Source organism: Lontra canadensis, unplaced genomic scaffold (genome assembly GCF_010015895.1).
Source record: "Lontra canadensis isolate GAN:19392208 unplaced genomic scaffold, GSC_riverotter_1.0 scaffold145, whole genome shotgun sequence".
NCBI classification, from domain to species: Eukaryota; Metazoa; Chordata; class Mammalia; order Carnivora; family Mustelidae; genus Lontra; species Lontra canadensis.
In genome coordinates, this window is record NW_022631139.1 from 1,763,690 (window position 1) to 1,779,238 (window position 15,549).

At 36.0% G+C, this 15,549-nt stretch overlaps 1 pseudogene; it reads right to left on the reverse strand.

Annotated features, from left to right (window-relative positions):
• Positions 1 to 10,647, reverse strand: part of LOC116858980 — a 44,148-nt pseudogene extending 33,501 nt beyond the window's left edge.
• Positions 10,648 to 15,549: the final 4,902 nt, after the last annotated feature.

The following is a 15,549-nucleotide window of genomic DNA, read 5'->3' on the forward strand; positions in this document are numbered from 1 at the left end:
ACCCACAGAGACCTGGAAGGCCAGAAAGAACGGGCATGATATATTCAGAGCACTAAACCAGAAAAGTATGCAACCAAGAATACTATATCCAGCTAGGTTATCATTGAAAATAGGAGAGGTAAAAAGCTTCCAGGACAAACAAAAATTAAAAGAATTTGCAAACACCAAACAAGTCCTATAGGAAATATTGAAGTAAGCAAAGAGAGCCTAAAAGAGAGAGCCTAAAATTAGTATAACAGAAAGGAACAGAGATAATATGCAGTAACAGTCACCTGGCAGGCGATACAATGGCATTAAATTCACATCGTTCAATAGTTACCCTGAATGTAAATGGGCTAAATGTCCCAATCAAAAGACACAGGTATCAGAATGGAAAAACAAAAACAAAAGCAAAAACAAAAACCACTGATATGCTGTCTATAAGAAACTCACTTTAAAGATTTTTTTTTTTTTATTTGACAGATCACAAGTAGGCAGAGAGGCAGGCAGAGAGAGACAGGAGGAGGCAGGCTCCCTGCTGAGCAGAGAGCCTGATGCGGGACTCAATCCTAGGACCCTGAGATCATGACCTGAGCTGAAGGCAGAGGCTTTAACCACTGAGCCACACAGGTGCCCAAGAAACTCACTTTAGACACAAAGACACCTCCAGATTTAAAGTGCAGGGGTGGAAAACAATTTACCATGTCAATGGACATCAAGAGAAAGCAGGGGTAGGGATCTTTATACCAGATCAATTAGATTTTAAGCCAAAGACTATAATAAGAGATGAGAAAGAACACTATATCATACTTAAAGGGTCTTTCCAACAAGAAGATCTAATAATTTTAAATATCTATGACCCTAACGTGGTCAGCCAACTCTATAAACCAATTAATAACAAAATCAAAGAAACACATCAACAATAATACAACATAGTAGGGGACTTTAACGCGGCCCACACTGAAATGGACGGATCATCCAAGCAACAGATCAACAAGGAAATAAAGGTCTTAAATGACACACTGGACCAGTAGGACATCACAGATATATTCAGAACATTCCCAGAATATACATTCTTCTCTAGTGCACATGGACCATTCTCCAGGATAGATCACATCCTTGGTCACAAATCAGGTCTCATCTGGTACCAAAGACTGAGATCATTCCCTGTATATTTTCAGACCACAATGCCTTGAAGATAGAACTTAATCACAAGAGGAAAGTTGGAAAGAAACTAAATACATGGAGGATAAAGATCATCCTACTAAAGAATAAATGGGTCAACCAGGAAATTAATGAAGAATTTAAAAAATTCATAGAAACATATGAAAATGAAAACACAACTGTTCAAAATCTGGGGGACACTGCAAAGGCAGTCCTGAGAGGAAAGTATATAGCAATACAAACCTTTCTCAAGAAACAAGAAAGGTGTCAAATATATAACCTAACCCTACACCTAAAGGAGCTGAAGAAAGAACAACAAAGAAAGCCTAAACCCAGCAGGAGAAGGGAAGTAATAAAGATCAGAGCAGAAATCAATAACATAGAAACCAAAGAACAATAGAACAAATCAATGAAATTAGGAGCTGGTTCTTTGAAAGAATTAATAAGATTGATAAACCCCTGGCCAGACCTAGCAAAAAGAAAAGAAAAAGGACCCAAATAAATAAAATCATGAATGAAAGTGGAGAGATCACAACCAACAGTAACGAAATGCAAACACATTATAAGAACATATTATGAGCAACTATGTGCCAGCACATTTCACAATCTGGAAGAAATGGATGCATTCCTAGAAAGGTATGAACTACCAAAACTGAACCAGGAAGAAATAGAAAACCTGAATAGACCCATAACCAGTAAGGAGATTGAAGCAGTCATAAAAATCTCCCAACAAACAAGAGCCCAAGATCAGACGGCTTCCCAGGGGAATTCTACCAAACATTTAAAGAACAATTAATACCTATTCTCCTGAAACCGTTCCAAAAAACAGAAATGGAAGGAAAACTTTGAAACTCATTTTATGAGGCCAGCATTACCTTGATCCCAAAACCTGACAAAGACCCCGTCAAAAAAGAGAATTACAGACCAATACCCTTGATGAACACAGATGGGAAAATTCTCACCAAAATACTAGCCAATAGGATCCTACAGTATATTCAAAGGATTATTCACCACGACCAAGTGGGATTTATTCCTGGGCTCTAAGGTTGGTTCACAAATCAATCAAATCAATCAGTGTGATACATTATATTAATTAAAGAAAGAACAAGAATCATATGATACTCTCAATAGATGTTAAAAGAAAGTATTTGATGAAGTACAGCATCCTATCTTGATAAAAACTCTTCAAAGTGTAGCGAGGGTATATATATATATATATATATATAGAGAGAGAGAGAGAGAGAGAGGGAGAGAGAGAGAGAGAGAGAGAGAGTATATACCTCAATATCATCAAAGCCACCTATGAAAAACCCACAGTGAATATCATTTTCAATGGGGAAAAACTGAGAGCTTTTATCCTGAGGTCAGGAACACGGCAGGGATGTCCACTATCATCGCTGCTATTTAACATAGTACTAGAAGTCTTAGCCACAGTAATCAGACAACAAAAAGAAATGAAAGGCATGCAAATCAGCAAAGAAGATGTCAAACTCTCACTCTTTGCAGATGATATGATACTTTATGTGGAAACCCAAAAGACTGCATTCCAAAACTGCTAGAACTCATACAGGGATTCAGTAAAGTGTCAGGATATAAAATCAAAGCACAGAAATCAGTTGCATTTCTATACACCAACAACAAGACAGAAAAAAAGAGAAACTAAGGAGTCAATCCCATTTAAAATTACACCCAAAACCATAACATACCTAGGAATAAACCTAATCAAAGAGGCAAAGAATCTGTACTCAGAAAACTATAAAGTACTCTTGAAAGAAATTGAGGAAGACACAAAGAAATGGAAAAACGTTCCTTATTTATGGCTTGGAAGAACAAATATTGTGAAAATGTCTATGCTACCTAAAGCAATCTACACATTTAATGCAGTCCCTATCAAAATTCCGTTATTTTTTTTTTTTCAAAGAAATGGAACAAATAATCCTAAAATGTATATGGAACTAGAAAAGACCCCAAATAGCCAGAGGAATGTTGAAAAAGAAAGCTAAAGTTGGTGGCGTCATAATTCCAGACTTCAAGCTCTATCACAAAGCTTTAGTCTTCAAGACAGTTTGGTACTGGCACAAAAACAGACACATAGATCAATGGAACAGAATAGAGAGTGCAGAAATAGACCCTCAACTCTATGGTCAACTACTTCTTGACAAACCAGGAAGGAATGGCCAATGGGAAAAAAGACAGTCTGTTCAACGAATGGTGTTGGGAAAATTGGACAGCTACATGCAGAACAATGAAACTGGACCATTTTCTTATACCACACACAAAAATAGACTCAAATGGATGAAAGACCTCAGTATGAGAAAGGAATCCATCAAAATCCTTGAGATCAACACAGGCAGCAACCTCTTCGACCTCAGCCACAGCAACTTCTTCCTAGGAACATGGCCAAAGGCAAGGGAAGCAAGTGCAAAAATGAACTATTCAAACTTCATTAAGATCAAAAAGCTTTTGCACAGCAAAGGAAACAGTCAACAAAACCAAAAGACAACTGACAGAATGGGAGAAGATGGGGCGCCTGAGTCGCTCAGTGGGTTAAGCCTCTGCCTTTGGCTCAGGTAATGATCTCAGGGTCCTGGGTTCGAGCCCCACATCCAGTTCTCTGCTCGGCAGGGAGCCTGCTTCCCCTCTCTCTCTTTGCCTGCCTCTCTGCCTACCTGTGATCTCTGTCAAATAAATAAATAAAATCTTTAAGAAAAAAAAAAAAAAAGAATGGGAGAAGATATTTGCAAATGACATATCAGATAAAGGGCTAGTGTCCAAAATCTGTAAAGAACTTATTAAACTCAACATCCAAAGAACAAATAATCCAATCAAGAAATGGGCAGAAGATATGAACAGACATTTTTGCAAAGAAGACATCTAGAATGGCCAACAGACACATGAAAAAGTGCTCTGCATCACTGCATCAGGGAAATACAAATCAAAACCATAATAAGATACTACTTCATACTAGTCAGAATGGCTAAAATTAACAAGTCAGAAAATGACAGATGTTGATGAGGATGTGGAGAAAGGGGAACCCTACTATACTGTTGGTGGGAATGAAAGCTGGTGCAGCCATTCTGGGAAATAGCATAGAGGTTCTTCAAAAAGTTGAAAATAGAGCTACCCTATGACCCAGCAATTGCACTAATGGATATATAACCTAAAGATAAAAATGTAGTGATCTGAAGCAGCATGTGCACCAAAATGTTCATAGCAGCAATGTCCACAATAGCCAAACTATGGAAAGAATCTAGATGTCCATCAACAGATGAACGGATAAAGAAGATGTGATACACACACACACATACACACAAATAAACACACACACACACACACAATAGAATATTATGCAACCATCAAAATAAATGAAATCTTGCCATTTGCAATGATGTGGATGGATCTAGAGGGTATTATGCTGAGTGAAATAAGTCAATTAGAGAAAGACAATTATCATATGATGTCCCTGATATGAGGAAGTTGAGAGGCAGGATGGGGGGTTTGTGGAGTAGGGAAGGAAAAAATGAAACAAGATGAAATCAGGAGGGAGACAAATCATAAGAGACTCTTAATCTCACAAAATAAACTGAGGGTTACTGGGGGTTGTTGGGTTATGGACATTGAGGAGGGTATGTGATATTGTGAGTGCTGTGATATGTGTAAGCTTGACAATTCACAGACCTGTACTCCAGGGGCAAATAATACATTTTATATTAATAAAAATAATTAATAAAATAACTGATAACAACGCTCTTAGAATTTTTGTTCCACAAGTAAGTGAAACCTCATAATAGTTGACTTTTTCTACTTGACTTATTTCACTCAGCATAAACTTTTCCAGTCCCATCCATGTTGGTGGAAAAGTTGGGTATTCATCCTTTCTGATGGCTGAGTAATATTTCATTGTATATGTGGACCACATCTTCTTTATCCAGTCTTCTTTTGAAGGACGTTTTGGCTCTTTCCACATTTTGGTTATTGTGGTCATTGCTGCTATGAACATTGGGGTGCATATAGCCCTTCTTTTCACTACATCTGCATCTTCGGGGTCTAAGAAACATGCTGAGGGTTTTAGAGGGGAGGGAGTGTGGGGGATATACTGGATGGGAGATAGGTATTAAGAAGGGCACGTATTTCATGGAACACTGGGTGTTACATGTAAACAATGAATCATGGAACACTATATCAAAAACGAATGATATACTGTGTGGTGACTAACATAGCATCAATTAATAATAATAATAAAAATTGCATTTTTGTTTGAGGGACAATAACATAAAGCTTTAAATCAAAGAAGGCAGAAATAGAAATAGAGAAATAGATGCTAGAGACATGATAGATTATAGATAGATAGATATAGGAGAGGGGGAGAGAGTAGAGGGAAGCAAAGAAAAGTACAGAGATGTATGAAGAGAGAGAGCTTAAAGTCATAGATATACACACATATATGGATTTTTTTGGCTACAGAGGATTAGAGAAACAGAGCACCTTTAGAATCATGCTCTATAGGTAGAATTTATATTTTAAAGCAAGGAAGTAATGTTATTATTCCACTAAATTACTGTCATGTGAAATCATCAAGTTGGGTAGGCCATAAACTTTTACCTTCCCACAACAATAAAGGCATCTTATCAATTTATTGTCAAAATATTTATTGGACCTGCTCTTCCTCTCAATTGCTTCTACATCTGTCTTAACCAGGTCTTCATTACCTCTCACTGGGATCTCTAAAATAGCCTTCTATCTACTGTCCTCTCTCAAATACTATTCCTTTCAAAGCAAATTTCATATAGGGGCACCTGGGTGGCTCAGTGGGTTAAAGCCTCTGCCTTCGGCTCAGGTCATGATCTCAGGGTCGTGGGATCGAGCCCCACATCGGGCTCTCTGCTCAGCAGGGAGCCTGCTTCCTCCTCTCTCTCTCTGCCTGCTGCTCTGCCTACTTGTGATCTCTTGTCTGTCAAATAAATAAAATCTTAAAAAAAATTTCATATAACAAGTGTATTTTTTTTTTTTTTGGAAACACTAAGGTGATTGTGTCCTTCAACAGCCAATAACCTATCAATCCTTCATTCCTCCAGCCCTGTGTATACCATAGAGCATCTTTTTTCTTCATATCCCCTGCAAGATTATGTTTCTCCTATCTGGAATGTTTTCTTTACAACCACCATACCCTCCCATCTTTTTTCCCTTCCAAACAAACACCCCCATTTGTTTTCCCCAGGCTAAATCCTATTACATAATTAGTACCCAGCTCAACTATGATACTCTCAGAAGCTCCTCTGACCCCTTCTGTATGATCTCTCAGGTCAAGGAGTTTAAGGACTAAAGTTAAGGAGTCCCTGAGCACACTATGCTATTCATTGTCAGAACATTGCCACATTGTGTTGAAACCTTCCTCCTATGTGTTTATATCCCCTTCCATTCTATAACTTTCAGGGGGTCTTGCACTGTGCTTTCATTCATAATTCTTGGTGTAACGTCGGGGGGGGGGGCTTTAGTACATGTTTATTGAGTTGAGTTGTAACTTTCATTAAACTTCAATGAGTTATCAAACAGAAAAGTTATCAATATCCATTGATTATAAAGATTCCAAAACATTAAATGTCATTTTGAAGTAATGTTATCCCCAGAAAATGTTGTTCCTCACTCTGACAGAGTGACTGTCACTTCCTACTACATTACCTCTATAACTTATACCTCAGCCATCAGAAACATTAATATTCCATTTTAATCTATATGTTTGCATTTCTAGCTCCCTATTGGATATAATGAAATGAACTATTTCTTGTGCTTTTTTTTTCCCTTGAGATGAACCGTTTCTTCCTCATTTCTACATATTCATGATTTTAGCACAGTGTCTTACATATACTAGACTCTTAATAAATGTTTATTTAAATTGACAAATATCAGTCATTTTAGCTGTGTTAATAGGAAACATTTTGAGAAGATATAAGCAGTAGCATAATCCACTGGATGCTTCGCTACTGTCGGATTCCAGGGACTTCATTTCTTATCTTCATAAGTTGATTTTTTTTTTTTGAATAATTTGTTTGGAGATTTCCTCCAAATAGAGTTGTTATAAAATGAAATAAAATATTAATTTAAAATCTGTCTTGCATGCCAAAAGTTCTGTTAAAATGCAAAATTTTGAGTGGTACCATACTAATTTTTATCCTCATAATGGTCTCCATGGTTAGTATCACATTTGTTTTAAATATCTATGCTGAGCTGTATTCCTAGTGCTTCTGTGAAAAGCCTTTGAAAATGTGAGTAGAGTATTGTATAGCAGCACAAGCAGAAACTGATTGGAATTCAATCATTTGGAAGGATATCTGTTATTTTCCTCCGTTGTTTTGCTTTATCCTCTGAGTGCTTGCCCAATTTCCTCTTCAGTCCAGGAGCATAACTTTTGTGACCTCAAAGATTCCTCTGAATGGGAAATTTGTCTAGGGAGAACCTACACCTGCACCTACCCTGCAGGGTGGGAGCAGACCAGAAACTAATTGCACTCCAGTCAGTGCCGTGAATCTGGAGAGTCAATTTCCCAGCCATCTGAATTACGGATTAGGCACTAGGATGGCTGGGACTTTGTATCTAGTCTGTTATGGTGTTTCTCTTTCCTTCCATACCATCAATTTGAAGCCAATCAAACCTTGAGATTAAATTTATCATTTTTCATCTCAGAATGCACACTTCTTGAATTTTTATTGTGAAGTTTATATGCCTTTATACAGTTCACAGGTCTGTGACTGTAGGTTTTCCTTGCCTCTGTGATTCACCCCATTACTGTTAATATTTCTATCCTCAAACAAAAATATAGAAGTGCCCAAAAAACCCTTTCTTGGTATTTATAGCCTTCAAATAAACAAATCTATTAAGACTCTCATCATGTTTTTATTTTTTAATTTATAAACATAACTTGTTCTATTCTGGATTTTCTCTTGGCAGCTGCTATATCTTTACTGTTTTCCTGGGTGGGGGCTGATTATATATATATATATATATATATATATATATATATATATATATATTCGTATTTCTTACCACTTTAAGTTCCTCCCACTTTAGAAATAAATTTTTTTCATTGGAATGCCCATCAGATAAAATATTTCCTACCAGACATATATTTACTCAAGTTACATTAGAAAAGTAGATTTATGTCATATTGCAGACCGTAAGAGATGCCAGCTGCAGTAAATCCCTGTCAAGAATCTTGCAGCTTTTGTGTTAAATGGTAAAATATATGATACAGTATGTTCTTCTTACTAGTTAGTGGATGGCCCTTTGAAATAATCCAGAATTATTTTCTTAAGGGAAGATGTCATACATAAAAGCAATGTAGCCTTTGATTGGCACCTCCTTCCCTGGCCCTTTTAAATAAAGATGCCTATGGGGAACACACAAAAGTCAGTCATGGCTAGGTGGTTTTCATTCACCCTGACATTTCCTCCTAGCCCCTTTGTTCTTATGCTTCCTCTGACACTGTTTAAGTATGAACTATCAAACAATTTTTAGTATATGTGACTTTATAGTTCTGTATGAAAATAGATAATAATTGTTTCCATTACATTCTTATGTAACAATATAACTCAACTGACTACGGTCTGCTTAGAGTCATATGATGTTTAATAATGAATTATGACAGTGCACTATTGATTGTTTGGAAATTGCTGTCTGAAATTAATGTAATTTTCCTTGAGATCTCTAAACATTGATTTTCTTTTTTCTTTAAGTGCTGTAATCCTCTGATGTGAGTCATTCTTATAATGGTTTTATGTATAAAATCAAAGGTCTCTGAACTTTCTGGTTGCCAGGATAGATCCTGGGGCATTCTATTCCTTTTCTTGATCACTGTTTTTGAATTTTTTGCAGTTTCTGTGCACTCTACTTTTAGATTTCCAGATCTATAAGGAGAGTTGTAAAGCACTGGATTCCCTGAAGATAAGATTAAACTGGGAATCCTTTAACATTTATTGGAATGCAATGCAAATAATAACATCCCAAATAATTTACAAAATTTAAAAATCAGAGAAGTCTACTTATTATGTGATGTAATCAAATTATTGGTCAGCTCAATTAATTCAGATTTTTAAAATTTATTTTATTATTTTTCAGATTTATTTGTTTATTTTTAGAAAGAAAGCAAGAGCAGTGGGAGGGGCAGAAGGAGAGAGAGAATTTCAAGCAGATTCCTTGCTGAGCACAGAGTGCCAGGACGCTGGACTCATGAATTGAGCTGAAATAATAAGTCAGTCATATAACCGACTGAGCCATCCAGGAGTTCTGATTCAGGCTTTTTGTTTTAGATTCAATATTTATAGATTATGTTTATAAAGGGAAACATATGATAAAAGTATGGTATCTCATTTTCTAATGGTTTAGCAAAATGTTGATAAAGACATTATTTCCCTAGACAAATGTTTCTTCTGTCTTTCAGAAATAAATTCTCTGTATTTGAAGACAAATCTCAAACCAATGGGCCATGGCAGAGATCTGTACCACACAGTCAACATTACCTTAGGTCAGGCATTGATTATGTTATTGTCTCCATCAGCTGTGTGACTGGACAAAATGCAAATCATACAAACACAATTTTTGAAACTGTAATGAATATATTGTAGGTACTACAGCTTCAGTTTGTGGCCATTCTCTTGCCTCCATGGTAGCCATTAGGTTTGTCCATCTAGGAATGTCCTATAAAATAGTAGCATTTCCTGTAAATAAATATGCAATAGACAATAATAGAATTTCATCCTCATAAGTTTTGCTTCTGAAACACATTAATCCCCAAACCACTCATCTCTCAATCTTTTCTCTGTGATTAGACATGGAATGCTATCTGGAACGAGGACCCTAATTGTTAATAACAGTTACTCCTGAATGGTGGAACTTAGATTCGCATTTTTTCCATGCTCTTATTCGAAGTTTCTTGTTTTAATTTACTTTATCTAAAATAAATACATTTCCTCTTTGCATGGCCAAAAGAAGGGAGGAAGGTCCTTCAGGCCCAAAAGGATTATGTTCTTTTTATTTATTGTTTTTAGAAAGATGTATTCTGTCTCCTGCTTTCAGATCTGAATTCTGTCTCACACACTTATCTCACTGATGCAACAGTTAACCAAATTCTGTGCATGTGTTAATTGTGTGTGTTTGGATATTGTTGATTTTTTTTTTCCATGAGACAAAGAAATAGAAAACCTGGGTATTTGTGGATGGTCTTCAGTAACCGAATTACTTCTATGTGAACCTTATAGATGCTAATTCATTGCAAAGATTCAATCATGTATCTACCTCTCTACTCTCCCACGGTGGACTTTATAAATTAAGAATAAACACAGTCTGAATCCATTTTAGCACAGAGTTTCAGGGATATGCTGCAATCTGTTATAGATAAAAGACAAGGTAAAACCTGTGTGCCAACTTGGATCTACCGATCCAAAACCCAATTCCATGGAATGACACATAATCCCTCTATGATCTGGCCCTTACCTCTTGTTCTGACTTCATCGTTAATGATTGTCCTTAATTTACCATGCCAGAAAAATTTTGCTAATATATGCTGTGTTTTTACACTGTGCCACTTCACATGCTATTTTCTTTCCATGGTTTGTCCTCAGCCAACTTTTGCTCAACAGGAGAGTTCAGGTTCATCCTTTTTTTTCAGCTCAAATGTCAACTCTTATAAAGCTACATTGACATTCCATGCTGTGTTAAATCTCTTCTTGGTTCATCCAAGGTGCCAAGTACATGCCTTATTTTTAGCATCTATCTCTCTGTTATACTTTTGTTTGTTTTCTGGACCAAACTGTGAAGTACTGCAGGTCAAAGTTGGGTTCTGTTCATTTCAAGATTCCTAGTACTTAGCAAACTTCTTGGAATCAAATAGATATCATATTAGAGTGTGACTAAATAAATGAATCATCAAATTTCATTCTTCTTAATGTAAATATTAAAAGCATCTTAGGAGAAGTTTAAATATTCTGACTCATGCCAATTAGTCAGGATAAGCTAAATAATGCTGTAGAAACAAAGAACCTCCTATCTCAAAGCTTTACTTCCTACCCATGCAAAATCTGCCATAGATAGTAACCGCTCTCTAGACCATCTATCTTCTCAGGGATCCAGGAAGATAGTAGCTCCATTATACCATGGCTTCACCATCTGGAACCTGTGTGGTCTCCTGGTTGACATGACAAGGGAAAATAGTGTAGAAGGGTAACATATAATCCTTGAAAAGTTTGAATCCAGAAATGATATAGTACATGCATGCTCAACCTCCTAAACTGGAATAAGTCACATGGCTGCACCAAACCAAAAGTGGGAGGGGAAGTGTAATATTCCTTCTGCCCAGAACAAGAGGTTAATCACCTGTGGGTGACTACTGTTAGTCCTTATCTTTACTATGAATGCAAAAAGGGTGTGACTTTCTTAATTTGAAAGATGAAATACAAATGGATTATGAGTATAAACAAAAAATATACTACTATTAATCCATTGTTATAAATAGAATCTGCCCTGTGGAATACCAACTGCATTGAACAAAGGGAGAGACTGTTTTAGGATCTTGTAAAATAATAGGACACCCAGGTGTGCATGGGATTAAAAAAAAAAAAAAGAAAGAAATACAGCTACTACCTATGGCAATGATTTATTGGGGTGACTTAGCTCTGAGAAGAGGTGAGTGAGTAAGGAACTGTAACAATCTTCAAATTACTAATGCTGTTTCAGATGAGTGGGCTTGTTGCCTCAGAAAGGACTAAGCATAGGCGATGTGAAAAAGTTCATCATTTCTGCAGGTGTTGTAGAATATCCTAACAAGGGAGAAATAAAATCTATTTAGTGGTTCATCAATTTTCTGATTCAGATGTAGTATAGTATTGTGGAAAGCATGCTTATTAAGTCCTCAAGGTTCTAGACGTGGTTCTGTCAGAAAATGCCTGAATAACCTTTTATAAGTTATCCCAAGCACTCTGTGCCTTGATTTATTAACCTATAAAATACAGGAAAATCAAAGACACGAGTTCTCAGATCTCTTCCAGTTCCAAAAGCTTTTAAGTCCTATAAGTCATGCATTCATTCATATAGCCTTCCATAAAGATCAGGCGCAATAATTTAGTTCCAAATACTTAACAAAATGATCCTGGTGTCACCCCAACATCACCTTTCACTTCCTCTCTGTTTTCACACTGCCTTTTTCTTGGTGTACCTTCTTCCTTTGAAAGGTTACCAGGTGTTGAACACTCTTGTTAAAATTGTTAGTGCCCAATTGAAACATTTTCCTTGATGCGATCAGAAAAAATGAAAGGACATTTAAATAGGGAGAAATTGAAAGTGTGCAGCTGTCCAGATAATGTATTGTTGGCATGAAATATGAACTTATTCGTGGGATTCTCCAGAGCTACAGCCAATGAATGAAAAAGGTCTCCCTTAGTCATGTCTTGGTAATAAAACTCAAAATAATTCAAGATAGAAATTATTTAGCTCTGATTCTATCTGTCTTCAAAATACCAAATTGATTTATTTCACATGAGACCATCTGAAAAAGCAGTGATATTAACACAACTTTTTCATATATTCCAATAATCTATGTAATTTAATTTATGAAGACAAGATTTGATATCTTTATGTTGCTATAGAACATTGTAGAGGTTTTTCTACTTTCTTCTTCCAAACTATAGGTTTTTCTTTACCATATATATTGGTCCCTGGAAAGAAGACAAAAATCCAAAATACAAGAAAACCGTGTAAATTTTGTTGTCACCTAAGGTCTAGAATTTGTTTCCATGGCCTTATCTCATGCAAGCTTAACTGATGAAACTGGAACTTGTGGTTTTTGAAGGCTAAACAGGAAACAATGGACAGCCTGATACAATTATCAGAGATACAGTGGGACCTTTAACAGTTGATTACTATGAACTAAAAGGCAAGTTTGGGGTACAAGGGGAAGTGACATATGTGCTTCTGAAGACATGGAGCTACTATCTAACCTTTCTTCTGACTGTTCTGCTCATGTATCTTAGTTTGAGCTATTACAGTAAAAAATCATAGACTTGGTGGCTTAAACAGCAATCATTATTTTGCACAGTTCATAAGTCCAAGATTAAGATGCCAGTCAATTTTGTTTCTGTTAAGAACCAGCATCATGTCTAGCAGATGGTCACTTTTACACCGGGTACTTAGATGGCCTTTTTTTATAACTATATGAATCCTTATCAGGAGGTCTTCCCCTCATAACCTAATCACCTCCCCAAGCCCCACCTTCTAATATCATCAAATTGGGCTCAGATTTCAATGTGTGAATCTGGGAGCCAAACAGTCTGTATCATTATGTCTATCAACAACAACAAAAAAACTCTGTTCTCTCTCAAACAGTCCAGAAAACCAAGGTATCAAACCAAAGGATTCTCTTGGAGGCTTGACTTTTCATGCCCTATGCATCAAAAACCATGCTCATCTGTTTTTGGGTTTTGTAGTCCTGGGGCTCAGAGGTGACTGCAGAGATACATTTCATGACTCAGAGGAGGCAACCAAGTTTTTAGCTCTGTAATTATGTAGAAGACAGTGTCATGTAGCATAAAGAGAAAGAACTTTGTAAAAAGAAATACAAGTTTTCAAAATGTGTATTTCCATATAGGAGTTGTATAAACTTACATGGTAACGTTTCTGAGCCCCCTTTGCTTATTTTGTAAGGTTATTGCAAAGATGTGTTGTTTTCATCTTTAGTGTGACTGAGTCCAGCCCACACAAAGCTATTAGAAAACTCCTGAGGCAGATATTGTCAGCAAACCACCTTGAGGACACAAGGCAGACAGTAAAGAAACAAAGAGTAGGCATTCTCTGAAGGCTCAGCTAAAATAAGGTTTCCTACTGACAGTTGCTGAGCTGTTCTGGAGATAGCCAACTTTGGAAGTTGTATTAAGTACACAGGACTTTAAGGGATAGCTATTTTGCTGCTTCTTTTTCCAAGGTGTACCTATATTAATGCATCTACTCATTCCAGTTTTTACGTCATTCCCTCATTTCATCATTTTAACCTAGATAGTTATGCACAGATCTGGAGCCAATGCCTCTTAAGATTGAAGAGACAACTCAGTCTTCTTCCAATAGGTTTGGTTTTGGAGGGTGGGGAGGAAGGGGAGGGGAACTCTGTGGCCAGGATAGCCTGCTGAGTTTCCTTCCTCATTTCTAGGAGACACAAGACCATTTCTCTCTTTCTTCTCTGATAAATAATTACTCAAATTCAATTGAGAGTCTGCACTCTATTTAATTAACTCACAAATCAAAACTGATCCCAAACAAAGCCATCATATTCACAAGGTGATTTTTCAAAACCTCTTATATATCTTCATCTAATTATTAATCTGAGTAATATCAGTCAATTTCTAACACAGATGGTAGTATAAGAACAACATATTCCATCTGGACCAACCAGATGGGCAAATGGGATTAAAGTTATGCAGATAGAAATTATGAGCTTTAAGAAAAAAATTCCTGACTCTTTTTTTTTTAAATGACAGCATAGTTCCCATCAATGATAATATCTGTCTTCAGATATTATCTGAAAGAACACTACAATAGAGAAACCTAGTTCCTATTACTGAATTTGTTCCCAAATTTAAAGTTGTAAAAATTAATGTTCTATTAGAAAAAAATGTTAATATAAGTTTAGCGACATGGCTATCTACATAAATGAGATATATATAGACATTTATTTAAGTTTAGGGGTATAAATATCTATGTAATTTGAAAGGTGTAGTTAAATTAAATTAGACATATTGATGTTTATATGTTTAAGAGCATTGATATTTATTTAAATTAGGAGCATAGCTATCTATGTGAATTTAGAGGTGTAGCTACCTATATACGCTTAGGACTGTGGATGGTTATGTAGGGCTGGAGACATAGAAGCTATTTAAGTTAAGAGTACAAATATCTATTTAAGTTACAGGTACAAATTCTGTATAAGTTTAGGAAATAGATAATGATGTAAGTTAGAAACATAGAGATTTATGTAAATGTTGGAATGCAGGTGTCTTTATAAGTTTAGAGATGTAGGTATCTATGCAAGTGTATGGGTACAGATGTCTAAATTAGCTGTGTATAAATCTATTTAAACTAGAGTGTAGATGTCTATATAATTTCCATTCTATCTCTATAACTCATGAATGACATCTTTGACCACTGACTAAAAAGGTATAAGTTATTTTTATGTTTATTATCTAATCATATTAGGATCTCTGATTAGGTATAAGTTATTTTTATGTTTATTATCTAATCATATTAGGATCTTTTATGGGCTATGAACTGATTATCATTTCTCAAAAATTAATAGTTGGTCTTTCCAGCACAGACTTAATATAGTGACAGTTATGGTCTATTATTATGGACTTTATAATCAGACAGATCTAA